The sequence below is a fragment of the Aotus nancymaae genome, unplaced genomic scaffold, assembly GCF_030222135.1.
Source record: "Aotus nancymaae isolate 86718 unplaced genomic scaffold, 86718_ANA_hifiasm-v0.15.2.pri h1tg000003l, whole genome shotgun sequence".
Taxonomy (NCBI): Eukaryota; Metazoa; Chordata; class Mammalia; order Primates; family Aotidae; genus Aotus; species Aotus nancymaae.
The window spans coordinates 10,068,989-10,081,621 of record NW_026988414.1 but is presented as its reverse complement, the minus strand read 5'-3'; the positions used below and the strand labels follow the sequence as shown (position 1 = coordinate 10,081,621).

General features: G+C 45.8%; 1 protein-coding gene and 1 long non-coding RNA gene across 4 annotated transcripts in view; both read right to left on the bottom strand.

The window, feature by feature from the left end:
* Nucleotides 1-12,633, bottom strand: part of TTLL11 (tubulin tyrosine ligase like 11) — a 275,995-nt gene that overhangs the window by 104,154 nt on the left and 159,208 nt on the right. The gene's annotated exons all lie outside the window — the stretch shown is intronic.
* LOC135274804 (uncharacterized) overlaps nt 5,688-12,633 on the bottom strand; it is a 38,962-nt gene continuing 32,016 nt past the window's right edge. The window contains exons 2-3 of the long non-coding RNA XR_010342543.1: nt 8,755-8,973; nt 5,688-8,035 (exon numbers count right to left, since the gene is read on the bottom strand). This is a non-coding gene — a long non-coding RNA (uncharacterized LOC135274804). The remainder of the gene's footprint in view (nt 8,036-8,754; nt 8,974-12,633) is intronic.

Below are 12,633 nucleotides of genomic sequence, written 5' to 3'. Positions count from 1 at the left end.
ATATTAACACTAACAGAGATGACAATGTTAACAACAATAATAGCTAACACTTTAATACTATTTAACTTTCTGCAAGGCACTGTTTGATGTTCTTTGCACACATGATAGTGAATTTAAAATCAATGTTTCTTAGGCTGGGTGTGGTGGCTCATGTCTGTAATCCTAGCATGCTAGCACTTTGGGAGGCTGAGGCGGGCAGATTGCTTGAGCTCAGGCATTCAGACTAGCCTGGGCAACATGGCAAAACCCTGACTCTAAAAAAAAATACAAAAAATTTTCCAGGTATGGTGGCACATGCCTATAGTCCCAGCTACTCAGGAGGCCAAGGTGGGAGAATCACCTGAAGCTGGGAGGTCAAAGCTGCAGTGAGCCAAGATTAAGCCACTGCACCCCAGTGACAAAGTGAGACTCTGTTTCAAAAAAAAAAAAAAAAAAAACATAAATTCAGTGTTTCTGGTAATGTCTCCATTGCGGGGGAGTACAAAAGCAGAGCCGGGAAAGGCAGCCGGAACAATGATATCAAGGAGCAAAGTGCTCCGATGGATCGGCTTGATCCAATGATCTAAACCAGAGGAGCTCCATATCCCTCTGGTAAACGTTGAAGGACGTCACTAGGCAGCAAATCGCAGGGAAGCAAATACCCCATCTTGCAAATTTAGACCTGGTCTATTTTTTTTGACAGTTACTCAAACCAAAAGTAGGGCTGGCATCCTTTTCTAGAGTTGAGGTACCTAATGAGCTTCATACCTGAAGAGATGGCCACCCCATCTCCACAGGAGTGGGCCAAGGTACGATCTGTGAGCAAGGCCGCAATTCACCTCTGGAAACTGGCCTATGTCTGCTTGAACACAAAGACAAGTAGGTAAGACTGTATCTATCCCCCGAGTTTATACCACCAAATACGGCCATGATCATTTCAGTCTCACAAATACCATGAATATGAGCAGCCTCCCTTGCAGCAGAGGAATTGTTCACAAAGAGGGAGGAATGTCCTTACCCACTACCAAGGGCCTAGGACCGCTTTGCCTGGGGAAGGTAAAAAGAGAGAGCATCTAGCTAATGCACAACAGCCAGGAATCATACATCCTCATGGTTTTGAGTTACTTTGACTTCTACCAACAAATTTCTTTCTTTCTTTCTTCTTTCTTTCTTTCTTTCTCTCTCTCTCTTTCTTTCTTTTCCTCAGGCTTTTGAGTTACTTTGACTTCTGCCAATAAATTAATTTTAATTTTTTCTTTCTTTCTCTTTCTTTCTTTCTCTCCCTTCTTTCTTTCTTTCTTGACAGAGCTGGAGTGCAGTGGCGCGATCTCAGCTCACTGCAATCTCCGCCTCCCGGATTGAAGCGATTCCCCTGCCTCAGCCTCCCGAGTAGCTAGGACTACAGGTGTGCACTAATTTTTTGTATTTTAGTAGAGATAGGGTTTCACCATGTTGGCCAGGGTAGTCTCCATCTCCTGATCTTATGATCCGCATGCCTCAGCCTCCCAAAGTGCCGGGATTACAGGCGTGAGCCACCATGCCCAGCCCCGCCAACAAAACTTTGTCAACAGATGGATTTACCAAAGGATAAATTAAGAGAAGTAAATTCAGTTTTAGTCATTCATTCATTCAAGTATTTACTGACCAATGAAAGAGGAAGACACCAGTGGAAACCCCTCACTGGTGGTATGCAAAACAGGTCCACCAGATCACACATCTGTCCTTCAGGGAATTGAGTCTAATTCACTGGTTTCACTAGCTAGTTCTTTCCTTCCTTGACGCAACAAACATGAGTTTGACGCCTGTTTTGTGCCAAGAAGTATTCGTATCACAAGGCCAGTAGGCAGAGGCACAAGTAATGTCCTGAGGGTGCTTAGATTAAGGAGCAATTAACCCAGTGGAGGCAGGAGGTGAACAGAGCTTCAAGGAAGAGGGGACAGCAGAGCCCAACTTCCAAGGATCGTGAGAAGCGTTTTATAAAAAAAAGCTCACCATAGGATTCCTCTAAGTAACAATTTTTTTTCCTAGTGCCTTTCCATTACCCCTGGACTGATTTACACACCATTTTAGAAGCACAGCTGTTGTGTAAATTAAACCTCAGTAATCCCTCCCCAGTGCTGAGTCCCCCTTAGGAGAAATTCTGGCACCTGCTGATTTATTTCTGTGTACTTTCTCAGCACCTTGAGAATTTTGGCTTTAGTAATCACAAGTTATGAGTCACTCCAATTGGGGATAGTTAGACAAAGAGGGAACAGGGGATTGAAAATAAGAGAATGGAAGCAAAGCAGATGGTGGAGAACGGTAGAGAGGCCTGCAAGGAAGCCTTGGGCCAGATAAAAGGAAGTAATCCTAAATTTTAGATGTTCACAGCTGCCTCCTCAGGTAGAAGGAAGAAGAGCTGGGAAATGGAAAAGAGAGGCTGACTGTCTGCTCTAAAGTGCTCTTCTCCAAGCCCACAGAGGAACCTGGGATGCCTGACACAGTCACAGACTGAAAACTTTTCATCTGTGCTTCAAGGATCATGAGCTAACCTCTTCAAGGAGCTTAGCACTCAACCTGGTGACCAGTCAGCACTCTCTAACCACCAGCTGCTGCTGCTACTGTTCTTCAACTTCATCTCCTCAGTCCAGAGGAAATTTCAGGACGAACCCATTAGGTTGAACCAGCCAAGGAGGGACAACTCTATCTCTACCCTGAAGCATTTACAGATAATCCCTAGGAAATTTCTTTAAACTGTAAGAATTTTGCCCTTCTCTGTTTTCATTGTATTGATACTCCTTTTAAAAGATTTAATATAAGTATGTTATTGTCCCACGATTTCCCTTTCTCTGTGTGCATTTATACTTATCATCCGTGGCCCTGGTGCCAAGTCATCACCTCAGGTGCCACTGTTGAATTTTTAATGTTACATTTCTCATTAGAGTCTCTGAAGGAATTCTTGGGGTCCGGGAGTGCTCAAGTTTGTGAAATGCTACATTAGACTGGTAACTACCTTGGAAGCAAGCTGACCTTGGGCCAGAGGAGACATAAAACACCCAGTGACACTCCAGTGCCCTGGGAATTATTGGAAAGATCGAATTTGCTAACCACAAGTGCAAGACTCGCAAAGCCTAGAATGGATTGGTTTTCTCACTTGGAAGAAATGACGCCAGTTCTGGAAATCCTATAGCAGCCCCTGCCATCAGCATGATAATGAGGGAGTATGTTAGAGCCCCAAGCAGGCCCTGTAACCTAGTCATGTCCAAATGCAGTTTTTTAGGGCAAAGGGTCAATATTCTGTGTGTGTGTGTGTGTGTGTGTGTGTGTGTGTAAGCACATGTGCATGTGTATATCAAACCTCAAAATCCCAAAGATTTAGTGGACAAGGGATATAAGCAGGTGATTTCCAGGTGCTATAAATATGAAGCATAAATAGTAGATATAAACAGTTATATAGAAACACATCCACCCTCATTAACAACCAAAGACATGCGCATTTCAAAACCACCTTAGACATCCTAAGTTAGCATTTATTTTTATAAAGTCAACACCTAATGCTTTGCAGGTGAAGGGGCACATGTGGGCATTAAAGGTGGCAAAGGCAACAATTATAACTCACCCTTTGGGTTAAAGCAAAATGGCACTTTGCATCAAGATCTTCTGAGATATTCATTTGGCTCTGTGATTCCAGAGCTGGGTTTTATTTAAAGAAGAACAGGCCAGGTGCAGTGGCTCACACCTATAATCCCAGCACTTTGGGAGGCCGAGGTGGGCAGATCATCTGAGGTCAGGAGTTTGAGACCAGCCTGACCAACACGGCAAAACCCTGTCTCTACTAAAAATACAAAATTTTTAGTAGAGACGGGGTTTTGCCATGTTGTTTAGTAGCTGGATATGTGGCGCATGTCTGTAATCCCAGCTACTCAGGAGGCTGAGGCAGGGGAATCGCTTGAACCTGGGAGGTGGAGGTTACAGTAAGCCATGATCACGCCACTGCACTCTAGCCTGGTAGACAGAGCAAAACTCCATCTCAAAAAAAGAAAAAAAAAGAACAAAATTGAGCATTACAAAAATGTCCAATTATGAGAATAAATTATGGTACAACTGCACATCCTAGGATGCTCTCTGTTCACTAAGATGATTATGAGAACTTCACAGCAATGTGGGGAAAACTTTATGCCACAATATAATCTAAAAGCCGGTAGAACTCCAACAGCTTGTATGTTACAAAAAAACATTAAAGCTACATCTGCAGGTGGACAGAGTCTAGAAGAGCCTTAAAATTGTTGGTAGAAGTTAGGGTTGGAGTGTTTTTTTTCCACTTTATTTTTTAATTTTGGAAAATTCTGTTTTTAGCATAACCATTGCAATTTTTGAAAATGCCTTACTGTTGTTTGTTCCAAAACTGCAAAGAGAGCCCTTTAGAATCAGGTGAAATAAGTGCTTATGGAGACATCCTCTGAACCAGTCATTGTTCTTGGTGCTTTAAAACCATATTCATCTTTTAATGCATCTCATTTTACAGGTAAAGAAGCCGTGGTCTGGTGAGAGTAAGTGGCTTGCCCTGGTCATAGAGGCTGACAGAAGTTGTGAAGTTTTCAGCCTTGGTCTGTTTGGCTCTAGCCTGAGCTTTCCTTCCAACATCATGCTGCCTCTCTTTAGCTCTCAGGAGAGTGATGCTCTGGTTTTCATCCTCAACTGAAAGAATTCCTTTTTTTAACTGCATTTACTTTTGTGCTAGAGAAGTGATGGTTTGGCTGTGTCCCCACCCAAATCTCATCTTGAATTGTAGTTCCCATAATTCCCACAGGTTGTGGGAGAGACCTGGTGGGAGATAATTGAATCATGACGGCCATTTTCCCCACAGTTTTCTTGGTAACGAATAAGTCTAATGAGATCTGATGGTTTTACAAGGGGAAACCCCGTTTGCTTTGCTCTCATTCTCTCTTGCCTGCCACCATGTAAGACGTGCCTACTGCCATGATTTGAGGCCTCCCCAGCCACGTGGAACTGTGATTCCATGAAACCTCTTTTTCTTTATAGATTACCCAGTCTCCAGCATGTCTTTATCAGTAGCGTGAAAACAGGTTAATACAAGAAGCCTTCCCAGACACCCTCAAGTGGAATTAACCTCTGCCTCTCTCATGCTTTCAGTACTCAGCATAGTGTGCGGCCCATTGTGGGTGACACTGTTGAATGTCGGCCTAGGATGTTTCCTTCCCATCTGAGTGCCACATTCCCAGCACTGTGGCAGTGATCTCTTACGGCAGGGCAAGGGGGCAGAAAAAGGAGGCAAGGGCACAGCCCTGGCTGGCTCCCAGTTCCTGAGTTCTGTATGCTGCCTAATGCTATTTGTTAGTTGGTTTGTTCTAATCACAGTGTAGCTGAAGAGGGTTCAGAGATATTGAGAACAATCCTTTCAGAGGAAAGTGCAAAAGACTTGGCAAAGCAAGATGGGGGAAGGGGCAGGTGAGAGTTCTGAGATGAAGAAGAGAAGCTGGAGAACAGAGAAGATGGCAGGTGGAGAGATGAGCTTCGGCGGGAGCGCCCTGATGAAAAGGCAGAGGTCAAAGTGAAACTGGGCACTTCCAGAAAGAGGAGAGAAAAAAAGAGGCCCAGGCAATTTCCTGCAGAAATACCTGTGGGGATAACAAGCAGTTTTTTTTTTTTAACCTGAGCAAAAATCATTGAGCCCAGCTACTTTTATCATCTAAAATTCGTTCCGGAGATTTCCTCCAGCTTGTGAGAGACATCTTAACTCTCCCTGAAATAGTCATTTGTCACAAGGGGCTGGAAGTGAGCCAAAATGTCTGTAAGCGAAGTCCAGGGGCTCTATATAATAAAACAAATTGCAAAATATTGATTTTGTTTCTTTTCAACCTGTTTTAATACAACAGTATCATCTTATTACGAGAATTTCCTCTCCTGGCGGCGAGGAGAACAGGCTCAGCTGCAGGAGAGGAAGAACCAGACACAGGCTTCATTTCTCCTCTGAAAGGCTCTGTTTAGAGATCTCTAATGTCACCAGCAGAACTGCAGTTCCAATCTTCCACCATGACATTTCTAAAGGAAGGACCAAAGTGCTGAAGAACATGACAAATAGGATGTGTGCTTTTCTCCTAAGCTTAGAAAAAAATAAAAACAAGAACCCAGAGAAAGTGACCAAATGTCACTCAGGTGCTACTAACACCTTTTGAAGAGCCCAGGAGATGAGTCCCAGGCTCCTAAGCTGGGTGGGCTCCCAGATAGGGTGGGCGAGGCCTCCTGCTGCCTGGCCTCCATCCACCTCGCTAGCCTTCCAGCTGCGCCCACCCACCCCATCCCTACACCACCCTCCCCTCCATTTTCTGGACACGTCAGGCCTGCTCATGGCTCTGGGCCTTTGCTCATGTCCTCCCTTCTGCCTGGGAGGCCTTCTCTCCTCTTCCTCGAATGAGCATCTACTCATTCTTCAAATTCATGGGTTCCCTCCTCAGCAAAGCCCTCCTGACCTTCCAGGCAGGGCGAGAGGCTTCCTCCCTAGGTTTCCCTTAGGAAACCATGCCAAGGCTCTCCAGGGGCTTCCGCGGCTGTCTCTTGCCTGGACTGCACGTGCCTCAGTGGCAGGGTCTGGTCTCTGAATCTCTCTGTGCCCAGAGCCTAGTCCAGAGCCTAGAATGGAGTGAATGAATGAATGAATGAATGGCAGTGCCCTGCTCCCCTCCTCCACCCTCACCATTTGTTTAAGAACATCACCCATTCAGGGGCAAGAGCCTGGCACTCAGGCCTCTAATCTCGGGATGAAAGGCACAGGCCCGCTCTTTAGAACATAAAGCATTCATCTTTCCTTCCATTTTTCTTGTGCCACGGGAGTTCTGAAAATCCTGCCATATCAATGTCTTCCAGGTTCTGTGTTCCTCTCAAAAAGATACCAGTTTGCCCATGTGAAGGCTCTGAGGTTATTGAGTCTCTTGAGGGTTTTTTTAAATCTTCGGAGGCAGAAGAGGATCCTGACACACACTTTGAAGTTTCCCTTCACACGCGTCTGCCAGGAAGGCGCCATGGTGTTTCAGATGTGAGGAGTCTCTGCTTCAGAGGGGCCCAGGGCTGGGGTACACAGTCAGAACTGGCGCTGCGGGGGCCCTGCACTGCCCACAGGCCTTTTCCAGCATGCCAGGGGTCAGGGCAAAGGATTGCCACACGCTCTGAAACTCTCGCTGCTATCCACACGCTCTCCCTCCAGGCCCCTGGGTCCCTGCTGACCCAGGCTTTGTTAAGAATCCGAAAATAACTCCCCGCTTCTTGTGTTCACTGCCACAAGGCTTACTAAGGAGTCGTTCACATTCATTAATCCCTTTCATTCTCAGAACAACCCGATGATGGGGACGGTGGCTGGGTGCCAGGCGCTGGGCTGAGAACCGCACAGCCCTCGAGGTGGTGCTCTTCCTGGCCCTGCGGCACAGACAAGGAGCCCGACGCTGGGGAGGACAGCAGCTTGTGCCCAGTCTCGGGGCTGCTTAGGGGCAGAGCGGGGCTTTGGGGCCAAGCCTCCTCAACAAGGCCATCTCCTCTCTCCCGTGTCACTTTGGGGGGTTGTTCCTCCTCGAGGCTGGAGCAGGAGCTTTGGCACGAGCCAGGACTGGCTTTGGATCCTAGCAATTCAGCTGTATATTGGCACGCTGCTTGTCTTCGTCCGCTCTGGCTGTTAGAACAGAAAATCATAGCCAGGGTGGCATGGAAACAACAGAAATGTAGTTCCCACAGTTCTGGAGTCTGGAAGTCCGAGCTCACAGGGCCAGAATGGTTGGTTCTGACAAGGGTCCTCTTGCGAATGCAGACAGCCGACTTCTCATGAGAGCCTCACATGGTGGAAAGAGAGTGAGGGGGCGCTCTGGGGTCCCTTTTATAAAGGCATGAATCTCATTCATGAGGTTCTATCCTCATGATCTAATCACTCCCCAAAGGTCCTAACTCCTAAGACCATCACATGGCGGGGTTGGGGGATGGGGTTAGGATTTCAACATATGAATTTGGAGGATCACAAACATTTGGACTATGGCATAGTGTTACTTCATGTCTCTATGCTTTCTCTCCTCACCTGTCAAATGGACAAAATAATAGTAGCACTGCTGTAAAAATGAATTGAAGTAGAGCTTATAATGCTCTCGGCACAGCGTCTGACACATAGCGCATGCTCTGTGTCTGCATCTATGTAGATAGATAGATGGATAGAGAAATATTTTTATAACCATTATCCTCTTTCTAAGCTTTTCCATTTCTCTGGGAATTTGATTTTCATGGTTACCCTTTTTGTTCAACAAAATCGGCACCATGATCCTCTGTGAACAGCCTCTCCCTGAACTATGATGCAGCTTTTTGGATCAGTAAATCCTGCTAAGTGTCAAGCACTCTCAGGTAAAGGAATCTAGAGATATATGATAGTCTATTTTCCTCACCTCCAGGAAGGTGAAAAGAAATATGTAAACTGACCACTTTAAAATAAAATAGTAAATATCACGAGAGCAGAAAGTGGCATTTTTTGGAAGGTAGGCAAAGGCAGAGAAGACTTCTGGGGGATACCATTCTGCCCAGGACAGCGACAGAGGACTAGGAGTTAGTGAGGCAAAGAAAGGGCCTAAGCAGTGCTCTGAACAGAGTGGAGAGCCGCTGTAGTGCTGGGTTATTCATTTCTGTTTATTTGGTATCATAGCACAGATCACTGGGAGGCAGGAGACGGTGGCAGATGGTTTTAGCAAGGTGGAGAGACCAAGTCATGAAGGATCTTGTACATCCCATGCTATTGGTTTTGGATCTTACCTTAGAGGCCAATAAATCTCAAACGTTGGTGTCCTTAAGAAGCATAGGAGCTTGTTAAGATGCTGATTCCCAACCCCGAGACTTGGATCTTATGGAATCTGCAGCCAGGTGGTTTCAATGGAGGTGCTCTGGGAGCCACAATTGTAAAATATCTCAGTAGATGATGGAGAAGTGTGGGAGGGGCAGTAGCAGAGAGGGCTATGGGACACATGGTCATGCCTGTGATTCAGTAAAATCAAGAATTCTGTTTCAGGACCACCTCTCAGTCAGCTCCTCCTTGATAAGAAGTAGTGCTTCTAGAAAATGTGATGCTACTTCTATTCATTCATTTATTTCAATAGCTTTATTGGGATGTAATTGTTAGATTAAAAACTCTACCTATTTAGCGTATACAGTCTGATGGGTTTGAACACGTATACATAACCATGAAATCATTACCACAATCAAGGTAAAAGACATATTCATCACCTCTAAAAGTTTCCTCTTGCCCCTTTTTTGTTTTGTTTTTTAAATGAAATGGGGTCTTGCTATGTTTCCCAGGTTGGTCTCGAACTCCTGGGCTCAAGTGATCCTCCCACCTCGGCCTCCCGAGTAGCTGAGACTACAAGTGTGAGCTACCACACCCCATTTGGGTGTGTAAAAATGCTATTTATTTACAGTCATGATAGATTATTTTTTAAAGTTTATAAAATTGTATGTGCACACACAACATACATTTGCCACACAAGTATAAAATGAATCCTCTCTTCTCATTTGAATAAACAATAATCTTCAGCCTACAAGAGACAACCTTTGTGATTTTATGTAGAACATGCAGTTTCAGACAATGTCGACCATCAAAACATGGTCTTCAAATATGAAGAGAGCCCCAAAGTCCCCCAAACCACAGAAACTTTCCATAAAAGTTACACATTTTATTTTAGGAGAGCCAGAGGCATTTGCAGTTTCTCTTTCAGTCAAGGAATATGTATGAAAAACGGGATGGGGAGGGGTGGCCATGAGGTTAAAATTAGACACTAGAGCTACAAACAGAGCGTGCTGAGGCCATTTGCGGGGCACATAGGCTCATTCATTTGCTCCTTATAGCTTTTTGTGCTCACTCTGTGTGGGGGTCCCGTGCTAAGTGCTGGGATGACACAATGCAAGGCCTTAAGGACAACACGTTGTTATAACACAATAGACAAGGAGAAAGCGTGCTTGACAGGGAAGCATGAGGCAGGTTCCGAGGACCAGCCCTCTGCCCTCTCCAGCTGCGTGACCCCAGACAGGCCACTTCGCTCCCCTGGGTGTTTGTAGAATAAGGGGTGAGTCACAGATCCGTTTAGCAATAAGGTCCTATGCTTTGATGTTCAGAAGGAAGAACCTAACTCACCAATAATTAAAATTAACTGCTAAGAAGACATATGCGTAAGCATTTTAAAAGATTTCAAATTTTAAATGGCTACAGTTAAATTTTGGTTAATGAATAAATGCCTGTCATTTGAAAATAATTCACATAAGGGAAATACTGCATTCCCCAAAGACTCTCCCAACATTTGAGAGCTAGAAGAGTTCCTTAAAGATGACCCAATCGACTTCCATCATCTGAGGAAACCGACATCCAGGAAAACCAAGTCTGACCAGACAGTAAGTAGGTGAGCGGCAAAACGGAGCCGGGCCATGTTCCTGGCTGCATTAGGAAAAGACTCCCTGTCACACTGTGTTGCTGTGATTTATAATTTATGGAGTAAAACATGCAGTATCAGTAACTGGGCTTGAGGTGAGAGAAAAAGGTCTTGAATTCTTCAAAGCACTTGGCCTCCATTTGAGCTCTTTAACTCAAATAGTTTGAAGCCTTAAGGGAGTAGCCCCAATCATTTGCCTGGAGGAAAGCATAGATACAAATTGGTTCGTTTTCTCAGTTACACACATACTCAAACCGTGTCCCACATCTTAAAACATGCCATCCAATGACAAAGTCTAATGGCTGGTGAAGAATTAAACTCAATTCCATAGCAATTAGCACCCAAGAATGCTCGTCCTCCCGGATCACCTGTGCAGACAGAAGAAATGGCTCACCCGGGGCCAGCCAGCCAGCTGGCAGTGGCAGAGTCCTGGGCCAAGGATGAGAAGGACCAGAGCTCCCAGCTCCCTAGGTGGCTGCTGTCCCACGTCAGCCACGCCCATCAGGTGGTCCTGGTGGTCACTGCACCACGCTACGCTTGGACCTTTGTGTCTCTAAGACGGAGCTGACACACTGTCCATGCTTCACAGGGCAGTTGTGAGGACACATGTTTAAATGCAAATTTCCTCACAGAGTTTGGCACTTAATAAGTGCCTACTTATTTTAATGTTTTTAGTCAACGGCAGTTATTAACGTTATGGGTATCACAGTCTCACACTGCCCTCCTTCCTGGTAGCTGAATTTCTACTCAGTGGTACACAGTGAGGAGACAGGAAGTGCTCAAGCGGGAAGCACAGCCAGTGGCTTGGAATCCATCTAATTACTCATTTCACTTTATTCTGCCATCAACTGGTAACATGGCAAGGTTCAAAGACCTAATGATTAGTATGAGCTCTCCCTGCTCAGTCAGGCCAGCTATCTTCCTGCTCCACCTGGCTCAGCCATTCACTGAGAAATTGCCTGAGTGGCACCTGTCCCAACTGTCAAACACCGAAGCGCTGGGTAATGATCTAACGTGCTTGGGGCAGAGAGCACATGCTAATGGCAGCAGGCCACCCCACGTCCTCAGAGCCCCTTGCGGGCATGCAGACCTCTCTCAGATAGAAGACGGAGGAAGCTAAGTGGCTGCAAGGTTAAAATTAGCTGTGCTGTGACTAGACTTCTTGTTGGAGCAGGAGTAGTATGTTCTCCAGTTTCTTTCTCCCACACTGTCTCACCCCTGCCTTTCTGGACTATAAGAAATGTTCAAAAGGCCGAGTGCAGTGGCTCATGCCTGTAATCCCAGAACTTTGGGAGGCCGAGGCGGGTGTATCACTTGAGGTCAGGAGTTCAAGACCAGCCTGACCAACATGGTGAAACCCTGTCTCTACTAAAAATTGAAAAAATTAGCCAATCATGGTGGTGCATGCCTGTAGTTCCAGGTACTCAGGAGGCTGAGACAGGAGGAACACTCGAACCTGGGAGGTGGAGGTTGCAGTGAGCCAAGATTGTGCCATTGCACTCCAGCCTGGGCAACAAGAGAGAAGAAAGGAAGGAAAGGAAGAAAGGAAAGGAAAGGAAGAAAGGAAAGGAAAGGAAAGGAAAAAGGAAAGGAAAGGAAAGGAAAAAGGAAAGGAAAGGAAAGGAAGGAGAGAGAGATTCAAGCCCCATTTCGGATGGAACTAAAATGCCCATGAACTATTTAAACACCTCAGTGCATGCTGGGAACAGGACTTGTGGAGCACTAGAGGGCTCCTGGAGGGCCCCGTCCCAGCAGACTAGCCTCCTGACACCCCAGATTGCCCACCTGCTTTCCAGAGGAAGCCACTGGTCCCTCTGCACTTTCAGCAGAGAAGTAATGATCAACTGTGGCTCCTCTCTCCCCTTCCTTCTTCCTGCCTTTCTCAATGATGTCAGCACACTGATTTCTCTCCTTTCTGAATTCTTGCAGTGTTAGTGTTGGACCTCGTAAATTCAGACTCGATAACAGAGCATCTCTTTCAGGAAGGCTTCCCCAAGTTCTTCAATCAGATCTTGTCACCATTCCCAACCTGACCCACTTCTGCCCCTTAGCCTCAGGGTACCTTGTTCTGTCCTTACCTGCATCCAATGTCCTACATAGCAAGTTTTGGGCTGCATATTCTATTTAGCTCCATTACAAGCTTATGAGTTCTTGAGAGTTGACCTTTGCACACTCTTCTTCTCTGCCTCCGCTACACCCCAGAATGCAGCAAGGG